Here is an 11,620-nt window from a genome sequence, read left to right as displayed (position 1 = left end):
TCAGAAGTACGTGTGATGTAGGCAGCGCTACCCCTCATGCATCGTCGCATCATGGCCACAACCTGAACTGAGGTGGAGCGACAGCTCCCGTTGAGAAGCGCATATTTGCACTGCCATTGAGAGAAATAAAAGAGGCGTTGCTAAAACGCAACGAAGTAACATCTGAGACAGTTGTTAGCTGGCGCTTGTACTGTGCTAACATGTGCGTTCTTTTCGTGCGCGTTTTCTTGTGTTTCAGTAGCTCGCTGCAATTGTCGAGCAGTGGTAGCTCTTTGCGCGTATTGCGTGAGTTCTTTTCGTGGGTTCATTGTGTTTGAGAAACGCACCGCCATTTTCAGGTCGTTGCCATTCTTCGTATGACCTTACAATCTCTTGCTATCACATTAATTGCTTCACCCTTGCGGTGAAACTCTGACATTTTTTTTTCTATTTTCTAGCTGGCCGCTAAACTAAAAAGGTATTTGAAAGCTTAAAATTTTTATTAGAACACCGTAAGGGATCTCTCATTCATGGACACGGAGAGAACACGCCCTCAGGAGGGCAGGTACGTAACTACAATTTTTCATATTACGATTTTTTTCCTGTGGATTCTCTGGAAATAAAATGTGCTCTCATTGTCTTTGTCCACCAGTTCGTGATCGGTGCCGTCTTTTCTGTAATGACTGCAAGCTTCAAACGAAAGGCCACGTCCATACTGGTATTCAAAACAGCTATTTATTCACGTTAGAGCAGACTCGGTTCTTAATTATTTTCCATACGCGCAAACGCTCTCTTTCTTGAACTGAGCGGTGTCGTAAGCGGTAGTTTTTATAACAGCTGATTGCCCATATAGTGTGCAATAATATTTAGTGGCAGAGATGGTTTATGGTCAGCAGCACTGACCATCATTGGGTTAGCACTTGCACTCTCTCTTATATATATATATATATATATATATATATATATATATATATATATATATATATATATATATATATATATATATACGGTTTTCGAGATAATGGATGACACCCAAGAGTGTAATGAAAGCCGGAAGCAGAGGAGAGTTCGGTGAGGTGCATGTAGCGGTCACTTGCACGGCGGTCGGGCCAAGGCGCCTTCAAAGGCAATCATTCTGTAATCTGGTGGAGGAGCGGAAACAGTGCAGAATGATTGCATCCTCGATGCCCCGACCTTTCTTTCTTTTGACGTTCACTCAGTCGGCCCTGAAGGCCATAAAACTCGCATCCATCGATGCACTAACGCTGCTTGTAAATCCAGAACTACAGATATCCCCTGCAGTCGACTGCCAGAAAGCAACGCAAATTACATAGTGCCTCGAGATGTACACGATGCAAAAATGCTCCCGCTCTCATATATCATACTGTCAAGGCTAGCAACCTCCTTGACTGAAGCTTCGTGTTCTGACCAACTCGTTCGGTTATGTATGTCTGAACCACGGTTTCTGTAATGGTTTCTGGCGCCGACTTGACTACCAGTTAGTATTATACTATACCATGAAAACCATATACAGTCAGTCACTTCGGTTGACTGTAAAACTCGGATTTATGAAGCACGTACAACGGTTGTAAAGATGGGCGTTTTTATGTGGACCTAAGAATAGCTGCAGTTCGAATCATAAACATGCAACTCTACTGAATTCACATCGTGTAAACATATTCGTTTTAACGGAATTTATCGTCAAGCATACATGTTACGAGCTGTACATGTCAAACAGTACGTTTTACTTGGATACCCTCCACTACTACATTCAAGGCATGAGCAACAAATATATATTTACGTGTGTATGCCTTAGGAAAAACATGTTATGATGCCGGCTTTTTTACGCGCCAAAGCCACTACATGAAAATAAGGCACGCCTCCGGAAGTTTGGCCATCTGTAGTTCTTTAACAGGGTCTGACATCGTACAGAGCATGGCTGTAGCAATTCGCATCCATCTTAATGCAACCACCAAGGCCGGAACCAAACCTGTGATGTTCGAGTCTGTAACCGAACACTGTGACATACCACCACAGTGAGGGGTTCAATAAATGTCTCTGCGAGATTGGGATGTAGATAGAGGGAGGGGGGGGGGGCTGTTACGTGTACATGTAGTGATTGCTGCTTGCGAAACTACACATATTTTCAGGTACAAAGGTAAGACGCAAGAGTCTGTCAGCTGCATAAGCAAAAAAAAACCTACGCAGCTAAATATGATGAAATCAATCTAATCGTTCAATTGCATTGTGTCTTCCCGAATGCAGTTTAACATATCACTGACAAATCTTATTTTGAACCTTTTCTGACAAGTTAACTAAATTAGTTGTTGGTCTTTGTTTATTTCGGAATACATTCAAATCCCCCGTGGCTGTGAGAACATCTGCTGTCTCGCCCTCGGCCAAAATGAAAGCTTGCATTCCCCAGAAGATTCGAGCTAGCCCTTATTTTAAGTAGCTGTATACAATGAGGCGTTACGTATATCTAACGACCGCGAGTAGCCTATTCGCGAATACGCTTAACTTGTGTTCTTGTTCATTTTCTTAACCTTATAGTTTTATCTGTTTGCATTGCATTTTTCACTTCATGTGTTTTCTTCGAAAACTATTGTGCCTTTTATTTTTCATAGCATGTATCAATACTCGGCTTAAGACTTCAGTATTATTGAATAAATAAATAAATAAATAAATAAATAAATAAATAAATAAAACTTGAGCGTTGTGCCTTACAGGCATTTACATGTTCGCCCGCATTTTCAACATACCTGCCGGCTCTTCTTAATCGAGATTTGTCTACACCCTTCTCACGGAGAAACTAGCCTCCAGCATGACCAGCCTTTTTTTCTTCTTGTATGCAAGTATTTCTCGTACCTTTCACTTACCCCGGCCTTCTGTTGGTTTCGCTGTTTTCGTTTTCGCGGCGTCTGTTCACACGCGCTTCGCCACTCCAAGATGCATGACTCGTCTGGCCCCGTTTTCTTTTTCTGTCATGGTCACACTCACAAAACCCATTATCGTTAACGACCAGCCCGCTCAAAGTCTCCTGAGAACATTCGCAAACGGCGGTGCATTCGCTTTTTTTTTTTTTTTGGCCTTGTCCAGCTGCACCTCTCTTCGATGGCCACCGACACTATAGGAAAGAAGAGTTTCTTCGGGCAAGAACGATTGAACATATTCTTCGAAGTACCTTGATTCAATGAAAGATGAGATTGCCATGTCACTTTTTATTTGTGCCTCACGCGTTTTATCGGTCATTTTGACAGCAACGCAGACAAAAGCAAGCAACGCAGTTACGTAAATAAATATCGACCAGTCCTTGTAGAAACGGGTTATCTGTGAAGTGGCATCACGGAAACAGTTGTAAACGGAAAGATAGTTCTTACTCTTGTAGTGCCTCCATTAAAATGAAGGAAGCGGTTGCTACTGGGGGCTTTCCGAGTATGTTCTTCATTCATTCATTCATTCATTCATTCATTCATTCATTCATTCATTCATTCATTCATTAATATTTCTTTTCTATAAGAGGTAGCATCTAAAGAGCTAAGCAACGTTTGTACCGTTTTTTGCGATGCTAAAAGATATGAGCACCAAAACCACGACTATTTTTGAAGCAGGAAGGTTACTAGACGAGCCATTGCTAAGAAAAAAAGCTTCAGTACGTGTCACATGTAGTTGTTTCAAGCTAAAGCAGCAACATCTAGGCAAACACCTTTATTTAAAGGTCAGTGAAACCTAAGCTTATTTATCAAGCCCATCCAATCATATGCTTGCGCAAGGGGAAGGGAGAGGCGAGGGCGTAGCTGCCTTCCTAGTTACGTCAGAGAGCGCGGCGCAAAGTCTGCCTCATGAATTCACTTATTCGTAAAAGGGGGAGGGGGGGGGGGCTGCGACGACCTTTTAGACCACCTCCTCCCTTGAACACTGGGCACGTCTGTGCTTCTAAAATCGATCATTGATTCATTCTGAATAATATTAGAAAACGGTATTTCTCACTTGTTTTTTGACAAGACTACTTCTTCCACTGCTTGTTTTGTTGCAAGCGATCTCGTATATTGACTTCGTTCACTGCAGTTCCAATAAGACTCTTAATTAAGCTGATATGAATGGCAAGTTTACTTCACCCTGAAATTGAGAAAAACATTCTTACGCACATTGACGGAACCATGAATGGTAATCCCTAACTTAACTCATGTTATTTTCACTAATGCGAAACAACGAGTCTGTGAGAGATATTTTTCAACCGAACAAAATACAAAATTGTCAAACGCATACTTTCGGTAATTTTTTATATAGGACTATGCATGGCAGGCTTTAATGCATCAGTTGAATTGCCGTAACTTTTTTTTATTCTATGTAGACATATTCAAGAGTTAAGCCCATCCCTACATTTGATACAAAACTGTAAAGTATTCTTTTTTATAATTTAATAACATTCCGCAAAACATCCCCATTAACCGTTCCCATGCACATAATTAAATTTTAAATCATTTACTTTACTCATAGATCATTTAAAGTTTTCCAAAGTACCGTAAACTGTAGACAAAAACAGTTATGCAAAACATATCCTTGTTTACGCTCACGTTGTCAAACGCCTGGACAATATTACGTACGCGACGCGTCCAGCATTAACGACAAGCGTGACTACGCATCACAGCTTTCGGCGCGATCTCGACTTCACATTTCGGCACACATTTCGGCGGCCATCACTACTGGCGCACCATTTAAGGTCACGTATAAATATCCCACCAGCACGCACTGGTTCATGCCTATGCGTCTCATACGGCTTGTTGACTCTAACAATAGACATACATTATTGATATATACGTCCTCACGACCGCTATGTTTATTCGGGTGAATAGTAGCGCGTTACAGCTGTCGCTAATGAACTCGGCCGGTTTTTCGATGCTCAAAGATGCGCCATTATTTTTTTTTTCTTGCACAAATCACATAAGACGCACTAATCGAAACGACAGTCGTCGGATTTCAAGACGTGTCCACATGGGACATTTGTGAGCCAGAATCAGCACAGTGTGCAGAGGCTGCGTGTTTGTGCATGTGATGTTATCGCCACTCCTTCCATAGCCTATGATGGATGCAGCATGTACAAATAAAAAAAACACCGTGCTACATATAGGAAAATTCGTAAGTCTTACTTCATAACATTTTTTTTATCCTTATCTTCTTCAAAAGGCACTTACGAAGGTGATACGCAATACAATAGAAGTTGGTTAGCGAATAAGTGATATCGTTTGCGGACACATGTAAAGGTAAACAAAACAAGAAGCCCTGCACACATCTTAATGTCGGTCACGAAGACGTTAACGATACACTATATGGCTCGCACTATAACTACAAATGAATTTGTTCAAATGTACAGACGTTCTTTTTATGAAAGGGAGCGCGCGAATGCGTAGCCGATAGCCTCGTGTCGTTCATGTGGCGCGGCGAAGCGGTGAAATGTCAAAATAAAGCAATATATCCGTATCGTTCTCTTTTATGCCTACACTCCCACTAGGAATGTGTTTGCTTTCATTCTACCAATTAATATATATATATATATATATATATATATATATATATATATATATATATATATATATATGGCCTTCGAGATAATGGATGGCACCCAAAAGTGAGTGAAAGCCTGAAGCAGAGCAAGGTTCGATGAGGTGCATGTAGCGGTTACTTGCACGGTCGAGCCAAGGCGTCTTCAAAGGCAATCATTCTGTAATCTGGCGAAGGAATGAATAATTTCTGGACATGTTTCTTGGTCATCAAAAGACGTCCAATATTTTTTAAATATTACCAAACAACACAATTAACTTTTGCACCTGTGGTAATAGCGGTTGGGTCAAATGAGCAAATTCAAGCGCTTCCTACGAATATTCCATAACCATTCTGAAATTTTAGAAAAACGACCACTGGTAATCACCGCAAAAAGCAATGCGATCTGGCCAATTTAGCTGGCGAAACCGAAACCGGCGCACCAAACAGCGCACCTACCATTCACTTCGACAACACCATCAGTGACAAGTATACTGATGATCTCACTGTGTATGAGAATTATCCAGCGAAATGCTGGTTAAGTAGCATCGTATATAACAGAAAAAGAAAAAGAAACATTATAACAGAGCCACAAGCAACCAGTAATATTCACATCTGGCCCCCTACACGCCTGCATTCTTGCACCTAATCTAGGAATATCATAGCCTTCAAGTTGCCGAGCCTTGGAAGAAATTTACATTTTGAAATAATACATATTTTTCTCTCTGCCTTTTCTTTTTCCCCGTTCTTTCTCGCTCCCTCTTATATTTATTCTGGGCAGCCCACAAAAGGGTTGAAGCTATCATATATCACGACCAAAGTATAGTGTGTATTCGTCCTGAGCAATCATCGCCGAATGTTGATCCCTCGGCTATTTACTTCAACGTAACCGGTGTCCGCCTTCTCTTGGACGGCCAAAGGATCACGACACGTCGCATCGACGTCACATGCACAGTGACCCGCGGCCAGTACTTATTCTTTCTCACGCATTGTCCCTGTGGCGCACCTATTCGCGTACTGCGCAGGAGGGGCCGTGCAAACCAATAATATCTACATGCCAGCGTCGTGGCGCCACCTGCCTGCCTGCCCACGCACGCAAATCGGTCACGCACGGCAGCGGCGTCCCCAATATATCTCTAGGCACGGCACGGGGGATTCGTATTCCTGGTGCACACCCAGTCTTAGGAGAAAGACTCATAGGTCTGAGCCTGCGATCGTGGTGCCTGCGGTTTGGCCAGGCCCTACACTGTTCGCAGCGGGTCACCGTCAGTCGGTCCTTCTTTTGCGCTGGTATAGACGGACGTCCCAGGGAGGACAGAGACGGGCGTTATTGGCACTGGGCCTTCGCTTGCAAAGCAAGAGGAACAATATGCGCCTCAGACGTGCCGTCTCTCTCTTCTTACGTCCTTCCGGCCGACGCGCTTCCAGACACCGCCATGCGAAGCCAAGCGTACGCTGAACCATCCGACACGATACGGATGGAAGGCTTTAGATGCGCCGGGTGGATTTCATCGGGCGCGTGACATGGACACAAAAAAGAACGGGCTGATGCTATATACTTCTCGCAATGCATTTTTACGTTTCGCGCGAATGGCCGAATCGGAAGTGGAGACGCTGCCGCGCCTATGGAAGACAGATCAAATCGATACAAGTTTGAACGTTCGTGACCGGAGGCCTGGTTGTCTTGCCGGGTGTTACACGAGAACGTTTCCAGCTGTTTTTTTTTTTTCAAGTATCTCGCACGTTCGCGGAACTATGCGATGTTTGGTACGGACACTTCGCGTAATATCCACGCGCTTTGGCACCTTATAAGTGGCACCTTAATTAAATGTGTCATCCTGAAAACATGACCTCATTTTAAAATTGTAGAACACAAGCATGCTGTCTCCCTGAACATGTCACGTTGTACTGCCTATCTCTGCAGTAGGCCATGCTATTATTATTAACAGTATTCTAGAATTTTACGTTTCAAAGCAATTCTTTTACAGGGAAGCACACTTTAATGTGAAACTAAATTTATTTATCCTTTATACTTGGCATTGCTCATTCTGCACGTAAATATAAGTTTTTGACAATCTCTCGCTTGTTTCTCTCCAACCAAAAGGCGGCCTCCAGAATGAGAGTGAAACCCAAAGGCAAATTATCCTACCTGGTCTTTCATTTTTCTTTTGATGCAGGCCAGCACATGTACTCAGAAGGCTCCAACAAGCTCACCGGCAAAGTTAGCCGTGTACTGAATAGGTCAAGTGCCTGCCAAACAAGCGGACTTTCGCTTATTGCCGTCAGCTTATTTCGTGGACACGAACTGCAGACATTCAACCAGTTTTTGCTGGCAACCAATCATTGTCTCCTCAATCGAAAAATTTCGCATTGCGTTTGTGGAGCCACTTCAGCGTGCCAAGCAACTCAAGCATAGTTTACAGATTCTAAACCAATCACTTAACACAGAATGGAATCAGACATAACAGGCAAGAACTTAAAAGGTCTCCTATGCGTTCACCCAAGACGACCGAAAGGTAACAGTGGCCTTCTTTGCGATCGATGTATTGACGCTTCTCCCTCCCCTCTCCGAAGCTTTCTGGACCTAACGTAGTTTTGCATTGTCTCCAAGATTGGAGGCACTGGAGGCTTTCTCTATATTACCAGATTTTTTTTAGAGCCTCTGTGATCAGCGATACTTTGACGTAGCGGCGACGTCATATGGTGACGTCATCACGTTACATCACGTCCCAGAAACATCACGTAAGTGGCGTCATAAGGACATCCCGTATTTTGGTCCTTTAGAGCAACATCATGACGCCGTGCGGTGACTGAATGCCAGGATGATAATTACTCGCATCACTCTAGTTGACGCTGTCAATGCCATGGAATGTCAAACTTCGTGTTAGATGAGGCATAAAAGTTCCTGCCTTAGTATTACTCATAAACGTGCGGAGAAAGAAGTATAGGCACTGCCAGAAGGCTTCTGGCACTGCCAGTGCCAGAAGGCACTGCCAGAAGTATAGGCACTTCCTGAAGGCACTGCCAGAAGGCTGCCAGAAGGCTGAAAGAAGTATAGGCACCCGCCAAGGTTGCGTTCTCGCACAGTCACATCTTCAATCAACTCAGTTCTACTGGCTGCGCCATAGTGCCTGTTTAACGAATGCAAAAAAAAAGTGGTGAATCAATCATTGTTAGGCTATATAACCTAACTGATGCAGGTCAGCAAACGCGGTATTATCCCGCCACTCGTTTGTACAGGCAGAGCGGTTTCCTTGAGTACAGCGGCAATCTGGGAACCATTTTCTCCCCCAGAAGTTCCGGTAGGTTTGTACAGATTTCGACATTTTCAAGGACTGAAATACCATTTCCTTTCCCATCACTTTTGCCTTTTTTTTCTCTTTTTCTACATCTGCACGCTGGTTTCTTGTCCCATTGAGGGATGCACTTTAATGGGCTTCCATGTACCTGATCGCTACTCTGAAAGTTATAGCTATGGTTGGCAAGTCGACAACCATAGTTGCTTTGCGGCGACTGGATGATCGGCCCCTTCCTGTGTAGGTGTTATTACAGTACCGTCCACATCTCTCGGAAGCCCACAAGGCAGTGAAACCCCTCGCGTTTTTTGAGAACTGTTTTGTGTGAACACCTCTGACTTGCGGTGGAGTTCTACACGTTGCAGTGAATTTATTGTCTGTCTCTAACTTTTTCTTTTCCTTTTCTTCCCTCTTTTTCATCTTTTTGTCTCGTTCCCTAATCCTCCAGTGTAGGATAGCCAACCGGATGTCTTTCCGGTTAACTTTTCTTTTGTTGCTTCCTTCCTTTCTTCTATTTCTCTGGTTGGGCATGTCATGTAATTTCTTTTAACCAAAATTGCACTTTTTTCTGTGTTTATTGTTGCTTGAAAAGCTTGACGTTTGCCAATTTTTCAGGAGACAGCTGCAGCGTGCCACTTATTTTTGTCTTTCTTTCTTTCTTTTTTTCTTTCTCTCTTTCTCTCTATCTCTCTCAAAAGTAGGGTATGCAGCTAACTAATAACGTATAGCGCGTAATATCTGTGAGACACAGGACAAGAGACAGTTATAACGCACTACTTTATTATTTTTGTATCACCAACACGCCCACCTTCATACCATTATATGCAGTTAAGCAGCGCGCTTCCGAACCAGCAAGCACAGTAATCTATTCACACAAACATCGCCCCACAAGCAAGAACGCACTCACATGCGCAAGAGGAGATGCATCACGCCGAATAATTACATATCTTGCTTTTCAAACACCCTACATGCAAAAAACACAAATAATAGCAAATCTTTCTAGAAGTAGTTCAGTTAGGACTCGACGCTGTCGCTTGACAACGCCGTGGAAGGGTGAGGGCGTTAGCGATTCACGTACAGAATGTATGAAACTTTGTTCGTCGGGAAGGAGACGCATATGTGATGAAGATGCTGGGCCCCAACAAATGAAACTGCAAAAGAGAAAAGGAAAATGCCAATACGGGGCAGTGTTTGCGCAGTGCGAATATATTGCAGTGGCAGTAGACACGAACACCTTTCCATCCTCCTCAACCTCCCTTTCTCCTTTCTTTCTTCAGAACTCCGACACTCAACGCTTCCTGTTTTCTTGACATAAGCAAGCAAAAATCAGAACAGTAAGTAAACATTTGGAATACTGCATGGGTGGCAGATCCGTGGCTGTCTTGACTTAGCCATAGCTTGACTCGGAGCGCGTGTATGCCCGCCACTGTGCGCCTACCTTCGTCTCGGATCTATGTAAATTGGCTTCCATTAGATTTTTTTTATGGGCAAAAGTAAACTTCGCAGAAAAAAAAAATCAAGGCAGATTTGCATGAGTGGTGCCAGGCCTGAAGGAACTGCGGAGCTGGGCAGTCTTCTTCGCTTCTCTTCATTCGTCTCTTTCAGTATTATTTTTGTTTTTTTAATCACTGATTATTTATATTTCTTTTTCCATTCATGTTCTCTTTCTCGCTCTTTCTATCTTTCCCTTTCTTGCCTTCCTCTCTCGCTATGTTTCTCTATCTCTTTCTTGATTCTCGTTCTCTCTCTATTCTTTTTTATTTCTCTATTTCTTTTTTCTTGATTATGTCACACTCTATATTTCCCTTCTCTTCCCCTAGTTTTCCTTTTCCGCACGCTTGCTCTATTACACAAGCCTATACCATATTGTATTACGCTTGCGTGCCCGGACAACTGAGTCGTTCCGAAGCTCGCTTTCAGGTCATGGGCAGGCACGTTTGAATCCCGCCCCTTCACGGAATTTTGTTCGCCAGCAGTTCCTACCTTTCTCTTCTCATATCAATATTTCTCTATCTACAAGCAGCAGCACCAGATGTGGACCAAGACCTTCTCAGTGAAGCGTGGGTGGCTGCGACCTCCCAGCCGGACCTGGTCGAGCAGCGTCAACTCGTCGCTCGAGCTCGGCGGGCTGTCCAAGCCAGAGGGTTCCTGGAATAAGGAGCCCTCCCACCTTCACTCACAAGCTTCTTTCAATAAATGTTTCTCTCTCTCTGTACTCGATGTGTCACTAATTAGTGTAATTGAAACCCACGTCGGAAAAATTGGCGCACGTGTTCTGGGAGCGCAGAAGATGAAGAGTAGGACGAAGAGAGCATGTACCGTTTCGTGATGATGATCCCTTTCGTTCACGGCTTACAGACTGCCTTCGTGTTTAAACAGCTCCGCTGTTAACAATACAAGCCCTTATTCCTATTCCCTTTAATTTAATATAGAATTCATGTGACCTGTTCCATTCATGTAATTGCCGTTCAGACACTGGAAGCGCATGAATCGAGCACTGATAGTAATGGCCGTGTTGTCAAAGAAACTTTTCATCCCCTTTTGTCTTCCCATCTGAAGCAATCGAGAAGTTGCACGTCTTTACGGCTCCACCTTACCTAGACAGAAATGCTTTCACCATCCAGAAAATAGTGGGAACATGAGACCACTCATCATAGTTCCGAAAGTCAACGGAATCGCTACTGAGATTTTTCAAGGATACTGAACTTTGTCACCGCAATTACTGATTATATTCACGCGAAAGAATAGCCCAGGTTTTACGTGTTAAGCCGATGTGAGTAAGAGGCACGCCACAGTGAAGGGCT

The sequence above is a fragment of the Rhipicephalus microplus genome, chromosome 4, assembly GCF_043290135.1.
Source record: "Rhipicephalus microplus isolate Deutch F79 chromosome 4, USDA_Rmic, whole genome shotgun sequence".
Classification (NCBI taxonomy): domain Eukaryota; kingdom Metazoa; phylum Arthropoda; class Arachnida; order Ixodida; family Ixodidae; genus Rhipicephalus; species Rhipicephalus microplus.
Note: the sequence above shows the minus strand (reverse complement) of the source record.